We start from the raw sequence: 18,856 nt of genomic DNA on the forward strand, positions 1-18,856 counted from the left end.
TGGAGCTGCAAGTTTTGGTGGAGGAGGTGGTGAGGGTCCACAGGCAGCAGTTTGGGAGGCTGTCCCTCACAGTCCCAGAGAGCACCAAGAGGAAGCTGTGGAGTGGCATCGGTGAGAGGGTGAATGCAGTTGGTGTCACCCCAGGAGCCTGGACGACCTCAAGAAAAGGTTTTACGACATACGCAGCCTCACCAAGAGGAAATTGGCCGAGCTGCACAAGCAGGCAGGACTAACAGGTGGAGGCAGGAACCCCGCGCCACCCCTCACAGATCTGGAGGAACTGGTGTCAACAACGGTTGAGACCGAGAGTGTGGTTGGAGTTGGGGACCTGGACAGCTCAGCCAGAGCTACATCAAGAGCATGCGCAGTATGACACACCCTACCAGACACCTCCCCTGTAGCCCCAATGCACAGCCAAACCCCAGCCCAGTACTGCTAGCAACATACATGAGCAATGCATCATGGTAAATGTAGTCAGCTATTGTAGTAACAAATGCCAGTGCACATTGAACTGAAATGCACCTAAATACAGAATCAGAGTATTGAAAATGAGATGTGCAATGTTTTAATTGTAGTGACTGTAAGACATTTGCACTCAGTTCACAAATGCTTCTTTATACCTAGGGGCACCCTCAGGCAGTGGAGCAGCAGCACCACAAGCTCCAGCTCCAGCACCATCGGACAGTGCAGTGGCAGGGCCTAGCAGCATGGTTCCTTCACAGGAGGAGGAGGAGGACAGCAGTGCCGTGGGCAATGAGGATGACACAGGACATACCCTCTCATTTCCCCACTCCCCCCTACTGTCACTAACGCCCCCATTAGAGTTCTCACCGGAGAATTCACCCACACAGACCCATCCAGCACCTGCCACATCTCCTGCCAGGAGGATCATTGTCGCCCCATTGGCCATCATGGAGGGAGCAGCGAGTCAGGCACCAGCACCCACACCTGCAACACCTGTGGCACAGAAGCCCACCCAGCAGGGCAGCAGCAATAGGCGCCGGCCACGCACTTCCAGCAGTGCTTTACTATCACGGGAGGGCTCTGTCTTCCAAGGGCCGGAGGGGAGCATGGTCCGGATCCAACGGATGCAGGCCAAGTCCATCCTGGCTTGCCAGCGCCAATTGCGGGAACACAACCTGCAGATGGGGGAGATGACAAAGGGATTCCAGAATTTCGTTGACAGTAACAGGGATATAGCAACTGGACTGGGGCGCATGACAACTGCCATAACCCAGCTGTGTGGCAAGATGGAGGAGCATGAGCACAGTAGGCGCAGGGATGCCCGCGTGCAAAACCGGGCAATCAACCGCCTTGCCGCAGCAACCGCCCTGCTATGCCGCTGAGGGGCTAACATGGAGGACTGCCTCACTCAGAACACTGCAGAGGTGACCAGGGGCATGGCTTGCATCACCACCGCCATGGAGGCACTAATAATCTCAAACACGGTGGTGAATCCTGCCCTGGACGTCGCCGAGGCTGGGGACAGCAGCAGCCGCAGCAGCCCGGACAGCGCTGTGTCTGAGCCGCGCCGGAGCACCAGGCGCTCCGCTGAGGCAGCCGGACACGCAGAAGGGGGTGAGCCACATCCAAGTGGGTCAGCAAAGCGTAGCAAGAAGTGAGACTGCCAGGGTGGGTGAGGCAACCCGGCCCATTTACATTCCCCACCTTTACTGTACTTATTTAATTTGTTGGACATCAGTGCTGTAACGTTGTGCCAACATTATTAAATTATATATTTTTTCACATCCATTGACCTGTCTGTGCATCTGTACTCACTCAGAAATAGTTTTCTGTTATCTCCTCACGTCTGTATCTGCCATCACTTGGTGTAGACACCCCAGCAGGTTGTGTTTGTGGCACAGCAACGTCGTCGTCATGGTCCTCGTAGTCTGACAACTCCACCTCAGTGCCCTTCTTCACCGCAAGTTTGTGCAACATTGCACTGACAGCTATGATCTTGCAGCAGGTGATGGGGGTATACTGCCTTGCACCTCCACTCTTGTGCAAGCATCTGAACCTGCTTTTCCAGATGCCAAAGGTCCGTTCTACTACATTCCTTGTGCTTTTGTGGGCCCGGTTATACCTCCTTTGGCTGGGTGTAGAGGGGTTGAGGTAGGGGGTGAGTATGAATGAGCGGAGGGCATATGCACTGTTGCCTAGAAGGAAAAGGGGTAACATTACTCACACACATACATGTACTTTACAGTGCTACTTTTTGTTATGGGGGTCTCATGATGTGTCTCACCTAGGGGGTATCCTTCACCAAATTCCCCAGCCGTCAGCTGTGCATAGATGCCGCTGTTTTGGAAAATGTACGAGTCGTGGGTACTCCCTGGGAATTTTGCTACCAGGTCTGTGATGGTGCACTTAGCATTGCAGATCACCTGCACATTGATGGTGTGCGTCGACTTCCTATTGCGGTATATGTATTCTGTGTCAGCAGGGGGGCAAATTGGAATGTGCGTGCCATCAATGCAGCCGATGATGTGGGGGAATCGTGCCATCTGGTAAAAGTCTGCTTTTGTTTGTATCAGTTCCGCATGGGTTGCAGGGAAAGAAATGTATTGGTCCATCCTCTGTATCATGGCGTCAAGGAATTTGTTGAAAAACCTTGACAGGCTGCTCTGGGTCACCCCTCCTACCGCAGCGACTCCACTTTGATAGCTGCCAGACGCAAGCAGGTGTAGGCTGCATAGCACCTGCAAGTGCGTTGGGATGGCGTGTGCCCTTGGGGCGGGGTGGTCCAACAGTGGTTTAAGGTCCCTGATGAGCTCCAGAATGGTGTCTGAGTCCAGCCTGTACCTCTGTAGGATCTCTGCCTCTGTGAGCATGAACAGGGTGATCCTCTGTCTGTAGACCTGTTCCTCTCTTTGCCACTCCCTCTCCCCTTCCTGCTGTAGCCGTAGCTGCCTTGCAATGACATAAAATGCCGCCATCCTGCAAGTTGCATTGCATTTTGGGTCTCTTTTTATAGGTTGCAGTTGGTTACCACCTGATTGGAATCCATGGTAAATACCGATTTTGAAATACCGATTTTGAGGCAAAATCAGTATTTCTGTGATTTCCTACATCTCAATCAGAGTTTTGGCCTGTCCGAATCGGTAATTTACCGATTCGGTAACTCTACCGAATCGGTAGATAGTCCGAATCGGACTATTTTCCGAATCGGTATATCTACTGATTCGGTACATGGTCCGATTCGGTATATTTACCGATTCGGCATGTTAGCGATTTGTTATTTTACCAATTCGGTGTATTTCCGATTCGGTTTATTCGTATAAATACCGATTCGGACGGATTTCAGAGTCCTACATCCCGAGGGCTGGATACTGATCGGTAAGGGCCGAAAATCGGTATTTTCGGCCGTTACGGATCGGTATTGGCCCACCTACATCGGGCCCCTAGTCACAAATGCCCATAGCAAAATTTTGCTAAATCATTTTCCATATCTAAGGACTCTACCTTGGTTGAGAGACAACCTCTAATATGACGTTGGCTCATCTAGTATGTCAGTTTTTGTGTGGGGATCAGTCAAATAATTCAAAACATCCTTTCCTAAGGGCACAAGAAAAGGAATAAAGCACATTGAAAACACAACAATAAACTAGCAAGAAAGCAGTTTTGATAACATTATTGTCCATATGAACATAGGGATGAGCGTAGCTGATGGTGATTGCAAAACTCATAATTATAGAAGGCTAATTTGAATTATGCAAAAGTAGCTTATAGCACTAGATTGTAACATCTGCTCTTTCGATGTGCTCTTCGTTGATGTCCCAGCAGAAAGGAGGACAGATGCATAAATACACTTTGGACTCCATTGAAAGAGATTTGTGTTAAATTGCTCTTGTACTACTATTGCTGTCCTCCTCTGTTAGTAACGAAAGGGCACACTGAAGGCCTTAAATGTATGTATAAGCAGTGGCTTAGCAAGGTCAGGGGTACCCGGTACGGAAAATTTCTTGTCACCACGACCACATTGAAATTATTAAAATAAACAAGATTAAGATAGTTACACATATTTTTGAAATTTGTTCACCCCCCTCAGTGCTATTTTGTTACCCCCCTCAGTGTTGACACCCGGGGCGGCCCGCAACCTCCGCACCCTTCTTTCTACCCCACTGTGTATAGGTTGAAAATACTTCCGTTTACACTTAGCAGAAATTCACAAAAGGATTCTTGGCAGGCATACCTGGATGTACGATTGTGGGGGCATATTAACAAGGAACAGGGAAAATGAACGCTAAGGACGCATAGCGTTAATTTTTTTAACGCCCGCTATCGCTGGATAATATCGCCTGGTTATCACGTTATTAACAACGTTTACCGCCTAGGCGATAAAAAATCCAGCGATAGCAGCATTTTGGGAGGTTATCGCTGGTAATGCAGCGATAAAACAACAAGGATAGGGATCTCCTTGTTGATAGCCCATGTTGGATTTAGCCATGTAATCCACCTCCCATTGGATTACATGGCTAAGTCTGTAAATTAGCAGACGTAAAAAAGCAGAGTTAACCGTGGTTAGGGCTGCTTTTTTTGTCTCTAACAGGGTAAGCGTGAAGCTTGATAATAGGAGACGTGTCTCTTAGTGACATTTCTCCTATTATTTTGCTCTGGAACGCTCACTTTGCATCTCATCAGAGATGCAAAGGGAAGCATAGTGAAAAAAGGGTGCTAACATGCGATTTTGCATGTTAGGGACGGAGCTAGCCGAGCTGGGAAATGGCCGCGCTCTAGGCGAGCTCTCCTGATCAAGCTACGATCCTTTCAAAATCCTGGGTGCTCTATAACTTGTTGATGCCAAAAATTGCTATGCCCTGACTGTGGACGGTGTCCGCTTTCCTCCGGTGCCTTCCGCTGGCTGATTGCGGTGCGCTGGTGCGACGACCCTGGGATACACCGAGGCTCGGGGGAGTGATCTGCCTGGCGCCGGAGCCCACTCTACATCTACGCGAGCTCGGGGACTTGAGCTTGCGCTGCGGGCCCATTATCTGCACAGGAGGGGGCTGCCGCTTGGCAAAGGCCCTGACATTGTCGTGAGCGGCTGGATGCAGACAGTGCACAATTGACCGCCGCGGCTGTCTGCCTTGCTGGGGCGCCGCCAGACCTCCACATCCTGACGGAGGAACCTTGGGAGGAGGGAGCAGCGAGTCAGGCACCAGCACCCACACCTGCAACACCTGTGGCACAGAAGCCCACCCAGCAGCATTCTGCAGCACACATAGGAAGAGGGAACCACCTGGAAGGTGTTTCTTCCTACACAAAACAATCATCCTCGTGACGCAGGCACCCTTGCACCATGGTGCAAGTCGCACGGCAGCTAATTGTGCGCCAATGCAGGGGAGAGCAAATGGATCCGTCATATAGTTTAAGATATGTTGCAACCACTTTGCTTCATAATTAACGCAGGATAGCAAAATGACTTGCAAAACTGTGCTGTGTTAATTCCTTGTAAATAAGGTCTTTTGTATTTTGTACTACCAGGATGTGGAAAACTTAAATACTTTTTTTTTTTATTGATTTGAACATCAGGGCAAAAAAAATTACATTAATCAGAGATTCATATTTGGCTATTATCACAAGACAGGACAATGCTACACCTTCCCCATCCATCATTGAAAGGATCATTACAGACGGCCACCCTCCGCGACCCCCCCCCCCGGTGGTATCGTCCAGCTACAGAGATGCATCATCTATCTCTAATTCTGGTGGGTCACAGATATATCCTCTGTACTTATGCCAGGTTCCCCATACCTTTTCCCATTTTTGGGCACATCCACGATGAATAAAAACTGCCTTTTCGGCCACCATTGCTTCATCCATATCCTTGCACGACTGCCGGAGCGTAGGCGTTACATCCAACCCCCATAACCTAGCAATGTTGCGTTTAGCGAAAATCATACCTAACATTGCCCAGTCTTGTTCCTGGTGAGTGAGGTCATTTGCTTCCCACACATTCAATAGACAGCGTCTGGGTTCTGGCAGCAGCGAGATGTCGACTGACTGGGAGATAGTTCGCATTACCTTGGCCCAGTGTGCTGCAATTTGTGAACATTCCCAGATAGTGTGAAAAAATGTACCCTCCTCCCCACATTTCCGTAAGCAATATTTGTGTTGGGCTTTCTTGACTGCTTAGAGTGTCGTTCTGGTGTGGTACGTGCGGTGTAACACTATGAGTTGGACCAGTCTGAGTCTGGGCGGTATGGCTGTGTCACGTGGCGATGACAGTGCCTCTTCCCATTCTGACTCATCAAAGTCGCCTACCTCCCGGGACCAGGTGTGTGTCAATCTAGACGTTGGGTCAGGCAGATTGTTGACTAGTTTGCGGTATGTAAAGGACGTTGCCCTGCCAGTCATTTGCTCTGTCAGGAGTATATCCTCCAATGGGGTGGCCTCTACTAAGGAAGTACCAGTCACTATGATCGCCTGAAGCGCATGCCGGATTTGGAGATATCCAAACTTCTTTGTTTGCGCCATGCCGTACTGAGTTTCTAAATGGGTGAATTTGACCACTGCACCCTTTTTCCAGAGGTCACCTATCACAGAAATACTAATATTTTCCCAATTTTGAAACCCTTTACTGTTCCAGAGTCGTCCCAGCCTTTGCGTCATTTGTGTGATCGTTCCTACACATTTTAATCGGGCCTGTGCTTGGTACCATATATGATTTGTATGTGCCGTTGGGCCGATCAACCCCGGGGGGGCCTACGTTTGCTGTACAGGGCCGACACCAGTCTGCCGTCTTCTAGTTCCCGCCTGTCTGCCTGGTACACAGGCCCATCCTGTGGGTAATGTAACCAATAGTTAATTATTTTAAGATGCGCTGCCCAATAATGCAGCTGCACGTTCGGGTGTGCTATCCCCCCATTGTACCAGCTGCGCACCAGTTTGTCCCAGCCAATCCGTGCCGGCTTGTTCCCCCATAGTAAACCCGAGACTTGAGCCGCAATAGCTTTGAAATAGGCCTGTGGGACCAGAAACTGTATATTTTCGAGGATATAGGAAACGTGGAAGCAACATCATTTTGTAGAGTGCTGCCTTGCCCAACATCGTAATGGGAAGACTATGCCAGACCGTTACATCACGCTTAAAGCATTCTAGTGGGGCTTTTAGATTTTTTGCAGAAAACTTGTTAGGGTCAGGCGTTACATAAATGCCTAGGTACTTAAAGGCTTTGTCAGTAATCCGCAATGGGCAATCTGCAGGCATCAGTGGTGGCGGGCCGGTCAGTACAAAAAGTACGGATTTGGACCAATTAATAGTGTACCCTGACACCCTACCAAATTTTTCGCACACATTCAAGAGCACAAGGATGGATTTTCTAGGAGAGGGAAAATATAACAGTACGTCATCCGCATATACCAATATGTGATTCCCCAGGTGTTGGTCCATTGGAGCCCACAGATTAAGGGCTCCCATCTGATCCACGTCACCAACGGCTCCAAGGCCAACGCGAATATTAAGGGGGACAATGGGCATCCCTGTATCGTTCCCCGAGATAGCAGGAAGTCTCGTGATATGTGCCTGTTGGCTACCACATATGCGAGCAGATTAGTATAGAGCAGGTGAATCCAGACACAAAACTTTGGGCCAAAGCCCAAGTGTCGCAGCGCTGCGAATAAATACGGCCATTCCAACATATCGAATGCCATACTCGCGTCAAGCGAGAGAATGACTGCGGGTTCCTGAATGGAGGACCTCCGAGCCAACACCGCCTGCAGTCGTCACAGATTGAGTGCTGTGTACCGCTGGGGCATGAATCCGGACTGCTCCGGGTGTACCAGGGACGATAAATGGGGGTTCAGACGCAGCCCTAGGAGCTTGGACAGTATTTTGGCTTCAGCGTTAATCAAAGATATTGGGCAGTAGGAACTGCAATCCTCGGGGGGTTTGCCCGGCTTATGGATCGTTATGATTGTAGCCACCCTCTGATCGCGTGGCAGTTCTCCAGTCTGCAGACTGTCTTGAAACATGTTTAATAGGAAAGGGGCCGTCAGATGCGCATTTTGTTTGTAGAATTCTATGAGGAACCCATTCGGCCCCACCACTTTACCAGACGCTAGAGAGCCAATCGCCGTCTGCAATTGTTCAACCGAGAGGTCTGCTTCTAGAAGTTGCGCCGCTTCTGAGGTGAGTTTCGGCATTGCAATATCCTGAATACACCCATGTGCTTCCTCAACTGTGAATGTGGAACGTGAGGCGTATACTTACTCAAAGTGGTCAGCTAGCATTGACACTATATCACTCAGAGCAGACAACAGGGAGTCCGTGGATGTGCGTAATTGCGCGATCACTCTACCTGCCTTCTCTTTCTTATCTAGCCAGGCTAACAGTTTGCCCACTTTATCCCCTAACTGGTACACCCTGTGATGCGTGGCTTGAAGTCGGGCAGTGACCAGCTCTCTCTGATATGCAACAAATTCACTTTGTTTAAGGCGCACTCTCTGTGCAGTCTGGGGGGTTGGATGTTCTGCATGCTGAACCGTTGCAGCATCTAGGTCCGTCTCTATACTGTCCAATTCGGCCCACTTTCCCCTTTTGTACCCCGTGACAGAGACTATAGTCTGCCCACGCGCAATCGTTTTATAGGCCTCCCATAGGTTGCTGGGTGATTCCACCGACGCTGCGTTCTCTTGAAAAAAAATTTGACTAGTTTCTGTAAGTCCCTTTAGCACCTCAGGTATGAGCAAGTAACTGGGATAAATGGGGAAAATGTGGCGTCTGATGGCTGGAGTAGGACAACAATATCGGTGAGTGATCTGATATGCCCCTAGGGCGAATATCTACCTCAACCACCCACCCAGGCTGATACTAAAAATTAATAAATGCATGTGAGGCTGCCATGAACCCCTGAATGGAAGGTGTATTGCTGTGTATTTGGGTGCCTATACCGCCATGCGTCTGTGAGTCCTAGGGCCTCCAATAGTCCGCTCATACGGTGACTGCTTCTTGCACTTGGCTTAGCTGGGTACCTATCTGTAGTTCCGTCTACTATGTCATTAAAGTCGCCGCCAATCACCATCTCCCCTTCCGGTAAAGCGAGCAGGAAAGCATTAAGTGCAGGGTGTGCTATTGCATTTAGGGATGGTGGAATGTAAACTGAGACTAGATTAAACAATTTACCTTCCCACTGACAGGTAATAGCCGCAAAGCCGCCCTAATAATCTTTTCTTGTTGGTTGTATTAGTAGTGGGAATTGCTTTTTGATGAGTATGCCCACACCCCTCGACTCAGAGGAGAACTCGGAGTGTGCAACCATTTTATAACCCCACCTATCCATGGCCTTACACGTTGAGCCCATCAAATGCTTCTCCTGTAATAGAGCCACCGCAGGCGCGCATCGTTTTAGGTATTGCAATACTAGACCCCTTTTCACTTTGTCCCCCAACCCCCGCACATTCCAAGTTAGCACAGTCAGTGGGGTCCCTGGGGCCAGCTGAGCTGTCTGTTGATTAGTGTCATTTTGACTTTGTGTAGGCATAGGATGCAGAAACAAGCTGTAATGTTGTAACAGTAGCCTGACAGTACAGCCCTATCATTAAAACAGCCATTCGTTTCATCATGTGTGCCCTTATAAACTGTGTAATATTCAAACATCGTAGCAAGTCAGTCCGATCCATAGGAAACTCGACATTCACTAACGTATGCAAACATCGTAGCAGGTCAGTCCAATCCTCAATAGACCCGACAACCTTGAAAGAAAACCTATTCCCCCTCCCCACCACCTTCCCCCCTCCCTGCCCCCTGCCCGTGGATTCAAAACTACCCACCCCCAAACTTGGCAGAGTGCTTTTCTCCCTCCCCAGAAAAGTACTAGTACATGGGGAAAGTTGCCCCCCCCCCGGGTAATATCACAGAAACTGAAGATATTGTCATCCACTTTATACACATCGGAGTTACACCATAATATCTGTAGCTAAACAAACAGGACATACTTATACTTGGAAGTAACTCTTCGATAGCAAATCACACCATTTTAGACAAAGACCCCCCTCTCCCCGCCCCCATCACACTCTATTACTTGCGCTCTCCCGAATATCTCCTTATGTGCCAGCCATGTCCATGACCTCTGGGTCTCAGTCTTGTTCCTCCAGTTGACTAAGGTTAACGTCAGGGGGGTGGTTGTCCGGTTCCCCCTGACCATCCTTGCGCAGGTTCGGGTGGCTCCGTCGGTCTCTTCTTCGCTTTCCCACTGTGGACCAGCCCTCCATCCAATCCCAAACGTCCTCTGGCGAATCGAAAAACTAGGATTTACCATCCAATTCAACCCTTAATTTCGCAGGAAATAACATTGCATACTTGATCTCTCTATTCCTCAGTTCCCTCTTCACGGCCTGGAAGCTACGTCTCTGATCCTGTACTTTAGCTGTAAAATCAGGGTAGAAGGTGACCTCATAGTTCTCTATCTTCAGAGGGGGGGTTCAAGCATGACGTCTGTAGGATAATATCCCTATCACGGTAGTTAAAGACTCGCTCAATGATGGGTCTCGGAGGGGCTCCAGGTTTCGGTCTACCCCCTGGCACTCTATGGCCCTTTCAATCGAAAAATAGGAAGATAAGCTCTTGGGATGTTTCGTGATGTGCTCCTCCACATATAAATCCGCGGCGGGCCCCTCTGATTTTTCGGGAACCCCTAAAATACGAACGGCGGGCTCTTCCTTCATATTCGTCTAGTTGCTGTGACATTCTGTCCTGCCTCCATTGCATTTCAAGCACTTACGTTTGCAACTCAGAGGTGTCTGTCTGGAGAGCTGCGGTAACTATTTTAAGATCTTTTACTTTCTCATCCATTTTGCGAAAATCGGCTCGGAGGAGAGAGACCTCCACTGTTACAGAGTCCACAGACGTGCATACTCCACTTATGGCCGCCATTACATCAAGAAGGGTAGGTTCAAGCGGCTTCGACTGTGGCGCTGTGTCAGGTTCTTTATCTGACCTCGGAGAGTCGCCCTTGTCCCCATTTTTAGCCCATGCAAATTTAGCCAGTTGCTTTCAGGGATTGTTCCTGAGGCCCTTTACCCCAGTTGCCATGTTGATACAGCTTCAGTACCCCAACGTCTTGTCTTCGGCGGGGTCGGGGGAGGAAAGCGGGAGGCGAGACCAGTCCCCACTAATTCCCCCAACGATGCTCTGTTCGCTCTATGGACGGTGCTCCGCCTGTGCAAACCAGGGCAACATCACGAGTCTGCACCCCTCACGATATGTCCGTCGCTGTTTATCCGCATCAGTGGTTGCTGGCAGAGGCACCCCTCAGCCCGCAGTTTCCCACACAGAACTACATGCCGGCACGCTGCAGTTTTCTTCTGTGCTCGAGTATCCCAGGTATAAAGGGGCCCCACCAGAAATACCCAACTGTACCTCTGGCTGTCCCCCACTAGGGCATCAGAGCGTCTATTGAAGTGGTCCCAGGTCACAGTCAGGAAATGTAACTGTTCCGTTACCGATCTGGTACTCTGCCTAATATTGGGGCCCCTCCTGCCTGCTGCATCACATCCGCATGACCACCCACCGTCCCTGAGCCGCCGCAACATCCAGGGCCTGGGAGGGCCGGGGGTGGAGTAGGGGGTCACCTCGCTTCCTCCGCAGGTCCGTCTCCACTTTGGCATAGTCCACAGTCAAAGAGCACAGTGAGAGTCTCGGGATCATGCAGCTGCCTGGGGCGCCTGCTGCATATCTCCTGGGTCTGTGCCCCTACCTAGATCGCTATTTTCGAGGGCCCGCGGGACAAGGCCGTCGGCCGCCACCACTCGCCTCCTACCCTCCTAGGTGGGCGGCGGTCTGCAAGTCCGCCGCTGCAGCATCTTCCGGCTAGGCCTCAAAGGCGGGGCCTCGCATAGGCCCCCTTGTCCCGGGCTCCTCGGGGGGCTCGCCGATCGCCTCAGCTGTGCGCCGCCGCTTCCCCACCTCTCGACGCTGCAGTCCGGTCGATCCACCGCACCTTCACTCCCCCAACGCCGAGCGCTCGTAGACAGCAGAGCACCCCGGCGTGACTATCTGCAACGGGGAGCCACCATCATTCTCCACATCGAGGAGGCCCCGTCAGTCGGGTCGCGCCGATTTAGCGCTGTTTTCTCTGGGTGTGCGGGCGGTAAGCATCGGAGGGGTCCCAGGAAGTGTATACACACTGCAGCTTCACTTATATTGGTGGATGACTGCGTGTATATTAATTACGACCCAGTGGAGTCAGGAGCTCCTCTATTCCGCAGCCATCACAGTCGGCTGCTAGCCACACCCCCTAAACAAATACTTTTTAAATACCATGCCCTAGAAGCTTCTAGGGCCTACCTTAGAGTTTTGATTGGCCCGCACTTAGCCTCCATTTTAGATTCCCCTTTTCAGGTTGACATCTCTTTCTCATGGTGACTTTTTTACACACTTTCCCTGCTACTGCGTGAATGTGCTGTAGGGGCATTTCGGATAGGCATTGCAAACCTGTAGTCCTTAAAGTTGATTCTAGGCTCGTACATTTAGAATGCCATGCCATTGTTTTCCTTTCTTTCTATGCTCGTTAGAAGACACCTCATTTTAGCTAGGTGAAGCCAAAGGAGCTGCTCTGCTCCTCTGCCACACATCGATAAGATAGTAATGTATTATATAAACAACGTCCATGCTAAAACTCCATGAGAGGAGCACTGAGATGGAAGATAGTCAGTGCACTCAGAGTGGCTTCTCGACCTCAAAGATGGGGGTTAGACTTTTCCAATTGATTAGACAGAAGGGTACTTCTGCTATGCTCTGTTTGGTATACTATTAGATAGAGATAGGAGTAGGGTAACATTAGTAACAATCAACATGATTGAATTATTTATATTGTTTACCATTCTAAAAATACAGATCACAGTAACATGTCTCATCTTTCTAATAATCGCAGCTCATGCTTTCTTGGCAATAAATGTTTGAAAATGCATTGCCGTATCTTTCTTGTATTTACCATGGGCATGCAAGAATGTACAACAAAAGGGTTATATCTGTTTCCCCATATTCCTTGGAAATCAGAGTGGCATGTTCTAGATTGCCAGTAACAACTGTTACCCATATCAGTTTAGGGTCTGGATGTGGTACTGTGAGGTAGGTGAAACACTCAAACACTTACTGGTGATATATGTTGACTCTTTATTGTGAATTTAGTGCTAGTCTGATACACAGCCCTGCTAGATTTGTACAAACAATATAACAAGGGGAAACCTATAAGTTTTAAAAAGGAAGGTTATGGACCAGCAAGAAGAGTATTTGGCCTGGTTTAAATGGCCCATTGCGGGTAATGGCAGGCGTGAGACAAGTTTGAAATGGCTATTTTAATGGGTGACTGTAGGAAAGTAGGATCGGCTTTCAGGTTACCCCCACTTTTTGCTTGTGTTATTCTGTTTTCTGGCTAGTCTGACTGGGATCCTACTAATCAAGACCCCAGTCACTGTGCTCCCTCCCTATATATTTGACTATTGTACGTACTTTGGTACCTTCACAATTGGCAACAGGTATACCCTTCTAAGTCCCTAGCATATGGTACTAAAGTACTCAGGGCATAGCTACACCAGGGGTCTCCCATGGGCAGCAGCATGTATTATGCCACCCATGAGAGACCACTCAAACTCTGACTGTAGGGCTTCATTGCAGCCTGTTTGAGCTGGTGCTAGCACCACTCACAGCAGATGTAAATTTCCTTATATCTGAGGTCACTACACTTAAAAACTATAAGTCACTCCTAAGGTAGGCCTTTCAATCCTGAAGGCAGGATGCTAGGTAATGAGTGTAAGGGTGCCCTAGATGAACAGGACAACCCCTACAAACCCCAAAGTTGATTCTCCAGGCTTTGTAAGTGCGATCAGCCATATAATACATATAGTGAAAATCAAGTCATTTACAAGATGTCTAACTATATAGTGACTGCACTGTTTGGTATCAAACATGTTGGAATCCTACCCCAACACAAATTCCAGTGTTGCATGTAGGATCCCAAGTACTAGGTGACATCGATAGGGAGTCCCCACCCAGTTTTACCAGTATCAGCCTTCCAGGGTGTAACAGCAAGCTAGTGCTGCTGCCGATCGCAGACACGATTCCGCCCTCCTGCTGCTGTGCTGTGCTTAAGAAGGGGAAGGTAGGACAATCGGTTTCCTGTAATAGGGGGATGTGATCACCTTCTACACAGGACTTAGTGTATTGGGCTGGGGTGGGGCGCTTGCCAGCACCACCAGACTCCTTTGCAGGGCACATCTGGTGCCCTGCTTGCATACTCCAGTTGGATACAGTTCAGGGAGCAGTTGGCTCTCACTCTGGTGTGAAACTGGATAAATGACACAGGAGTGTCCTCTCCTTTGTCCAGCCCCTCCTCTGGGAGAGATCCCTGAATTATCCCAAACCTTTGCTGAGGTTACGTAAGTGCTTACCTGTGGGTGGCTCTTCAGATTCAACGTGGGACAAGATTCAGATCCGAAACCACTTCCACTTCATCTGTCTGGGCACCTTGAACTTCATTGGACTGAAGCTGGAGATGAGACTGCATCAAGGAAGACTCCTGCTGCTCTTGGTCTCGTCGTCCTGCTGGTCTTCTAGGTAATCTGTGCCTGTGCTTCATCCAGGTTCTTCTTCAGGCCTGCAGGCATCAAAGACACCATAGGTAATCTCCTTTGGAGTGACGGAGTCACACCCCTGCATCTGCAAGCACAGCAATGAAGCTGACAGGACTACGGCTCCTAAGGTCCCAGAGACTCTGAAGTTCTCAGCAACACAGGTTCTGCAACTCCCTCAAGGACTGCACTGTATTCTCAGTAAGTTGAGGCAATTTTCCCTCTTTGGAACTGCTGTAATACAACCCCTGTACACTGCAGCAACTTGTGTTACTAAGACTTGTTGACTCTGTCTTCCAGAGATCTTTGGGCTACAAAAAGCTCCAGCCTCCAGCATCTCTTGCTACCAAAATCTTTGTCCTCACCATATCATCTGCACCTTGGGCCTGCAACTTTGGTGAGCTGCTCAAGGTCCTCTTGCGACTTCTGTACCTTCAGCCTGTGGGTCCTCTCGAGGGTCTTCTGTGGCTTCAGTGGGCTCTACTGCTTACTCAGTGTCTCTTCTGACTCTCCTCCACTTGTTGAGTCCCTTGGACCTTGCTGGTTCCAACACTACACCTTCTTCATTCGCCACGTCTGTTGCACTGCCAAGGTATGTTGGTGCTCCCGTCGGACACAGACCCCCTGGTTCTCATCTTCCCATATGGGACAGCTTGTGAACGGTTCCTGGCCTTCCGCAGCATCACCTGGTCCTCACAGCTGCAGCAATAAGTACACCATCAACTCTCCTGCATCTTCCGTCATTGGTCTTCCATGCCTTCTGTCACTCCTGAGTTACATAGACTCTAGTCCCTCTGCTTGCAGGTTTTCCTCCTCATGAATCCATCCTTGGATTCCACTAAACTCTTTCACCTTCTTTGCCAGCGACATCTTTATTGAAGTCCTCCTTTGTGGTCTACAGGTGTTTCCGACTTCACTTTGCACCCGGCTTCCCAGGTATAGGCATCCTGGTTCCTGGGATATGAGCAGATGAGATGACTTTCCAATCTTCCATCTTCCACAGGGTTTCTTCAGGGTCCACTGGGAAGGGACCTTCTTCTTCAAAATTGCAACTGTGACATCCCCATTGACTTGCACTGAGTACCCTGCTGTTTTTTTCACTCTGCACAGAACCTCTGGTGGGTTCCTTGGTACTTACCTTGGGTGGCTACTTGGGTCACCAGCTTCTGAGTCTTCCAGGTCAAGTCTCAACTTCGGCTGCAATTGACATTCCACTTCTTTAGTATATAGTTTTGTCTCCCCCCTGAAACCACTGTATACTTGTGCTGATTTATCTCTTTCCTTTTGAAATATTGTGTGTATTGTGTTTATATCTCCGGGTAGGGGATATACCTATGTGTTAGTGAGTGTGTGATAAATATAACTATTTTTATAACTACACTGTGTGGTTCTTTTTCGTTCAACATACACTACATGATTAGGTCTAGTAAACTAAGCTGCTTAACACACTTTGTGGACTAAACCTGAAGGCTGATATCCAAAGCTACCACTAAGAGAGCTCTCTACTGTTATGTACCCCAAAGTACCCCAATCGAGGCCTAGGTAGCTACACATCCTTTTACCTACATTTGTCCTACCTTGCTCTATATAACAGTTCTAGCACTGACCACTTACCCAGTTATGTGCTGAATAAATGTTGATCGGTTTCCTTGAAACTAGCTTCATTCATTTAGCAAGAGGATTCTTAGAATGTCCCTGCACGTGATTTACATAACAGCATGAACATACTCTGTATAAAAGTTATGGTCATCTCGATCTTAGGGCAAAAAGAACTATGTTGCATAAATGCAGGTATTGTTATATGCTTATTTGTATAATCGTGCTCACAACATACTGATTGTGTTAGGAACCCTGAGGCTATCTTTATGTTCAAAATATCTTTACCTACCCTATATAGGAAAGTAGAAGCTTCCATGCTGACATAAGACACTGAGGACCCTGTAAACAGAAGCTCCAGCATGCAGTGGGCTGACATCCCCTGCAGGGTGTCAAACTCAAGACCAATACAGGGTCCTTCATTCTCTCCCATCTGGTAATGGAGTTGGCTCTTTTGTAGGGGATTTTTGGTTTTACACACACATACATGCTAGGTAAACGTAGATAGGGCTTTAATCGTAGGAGTACGTTTGAGTACTGTCATGTCTATTTGCCTACATATATTCACTATTTTAGCACCATGATATAATTCTACCTCTTATGTACTATTGGTGCTTGTAAAATTACACATCTGTTTCTATTTATTGGTTGTCAGCACAAACATGTTTTTCACTATGTTAGAACTGGGGGCCTCTAGGTGGCAGGGGTAGGTACCACTGTACAAATAGGGACCCTTGCTTCTAGTCAGGGTAAGGAGGAATCCCTCTGAGATAACCCCTGCTCACCCCCTTGATAGCTAGGCACGAGTAGTCAAGGCTTATTAAAGGCAATGTGTAAAGTATTTGTACCAAAACTCACAGTAACACAGTGAAAACACCACAAACTGACTCCACAACAGTTTAGAAAAATAAAGGTATTTAATCTAAACTACACAAGACCAAAATGACAAAAATTCAACATACACAGTTCAAGAATATGGTTGCAAAAGAGTTCTTAATGTTAGCGTTAAAATAATCCACAGTTGCGTGAAAAGTTCACAGTAGCATCACGTTTAGCCAACGGTCCCTTTAAATGCGTCAAAGGTCCAAAACAGAAGCTGTTGCGGTGAAAAACAAGCGATGCATTACTCATGAGACCCTGGGGAGGCGTTAGCGACAATTCCGCTGGATGTAGCAGCGTGTAGCAACGAATACGATCTGTTTGGGGAGGAAGGCGATGACTTGTATGGATTCTGGTGCGGAGGTTCCGTAGGAAAATGCTCTCAAAGGCACGATGCGATGATTCTCGTGGGCTGCGACGATCTCCGGGGCGATGATGCGCGATCCAGCGGCGACCTTCCTCTCTCAGCTCCTCGAGGCAATGGCTCTGCGACGATTCTCGCAGCGACGTGATGCGGTGATTTCACCTAGTGGCGACAGGCTCTGCGACGACGTTTGTAGCAGCAGAAATCTTCCCGATAACGAAGGGTGCGACGTCTTCAGGCAGCGGCGACAGATGCTGCGACAATCTCGGTCCTCGTAGCGGCGGGAATTTTCTCGCTCAGCCGAGTTTGCGACAAAACGTGCAGAAAGTTCTTTAAAAGCTTGGTTTCCAGCTTCCCAACACAGGTACAACTTCCAGAGGCACCACACATGGGACAAGCACTCCAGAAAGGACAGAACTCCCTCAATAGAGTTCAGGAAAGCTGGGAGTGAAGTCTTTTTGTTCCTGGGACTTCATAACAGGGAGCCAGCTCACAACAGGCCCTTGGAGATTCCTTCAAGCAAGTGGACACAGCACAAAGCAAAGTCCTTCCCTCTCCTTGGCAGCAAAGCAACAACAGGTCAGTCTAGCAGAGCAACAGCAGAACAGTCTTCCTTCTTCAGTTTCAGCTTTCTCCTTGGCAGAGGTTCCTTCTTGATTCCAGGATGATCTAATTTCCTGTTGTCATGGGTCCTGTATTTATACCCCTAAAAGTATTTTTTCTCTTTGTGCAAGTGGGCCCTGAGCCAGGTCTGAACCAGTTCTGGGTGTTCCTTGAGCACTTTGTTTTCCTGGCTTCGCCTTTCCTTTCAGAGTGAGGGGCAGGGTCGTCAGCCGCCCAGCAGGAGGTGGGGCCAGCATTGTGGAAGGCAGGCACAGCCCTAGTCAGGCCCATGTGATATCTCCTCCCACCACTCAAGTTGCAAATGCAGTCATTCAGTCCAGGGCTGACCCAGCCAGCCTCCTGGGGGTTCCCCAGCCTCTGTCACTCTCAAACCAGACAGTCAATTCACAAACAGGCCAAGGCACACAGAAAGGTCAGACAAGAGAACAGCAACTTTCTAAAAGAACTGTTCTCAAACACAGGAGTTAAAAACCACCTGTGCTAAAAGATGTGTTATTAAATTCTGAGTTCAGGTATACCAGACCTTTATGTCCTACTCTGCTCCTATGGGAAAATATGCTGGTAGCCACTGTAGCCAGCATTCCCCATGATAGCCTATGGGCAAGTTAGCCTTACAATAGTGAAAAATAAAAATGGCTTCCATTCACTACCAGAGCATGTCACCTGCACTAGTACATGCTCTACCTTTCACATACACTTCACCCTGCCCAGGGGGGTACCCTGGGCCTTCCATAGGGGGGACCAATGTGCACAGAAAGGGAAGGGTTAGGCCTGGTCAGTGGGGACACTGACCAGGAGGACATGGCAGTTCACAGACTGCACG

The sequence above is a fragment of the Lissotriton vulgaris genome, chromosome 3_1 (assembly GCF_964263255.1).
Source record: "Lissotriton vulgaris chromosome 3_1, aLisVul1.2, whole genome shotgun sequence".
Taxonomy (NCBI): domain Eukaryota; kingdom Metazoa; phylum Chordata; class Amphibia; order Caudata; family Salamandridae; genus Lissotriton; species Lissotriton vulgaris.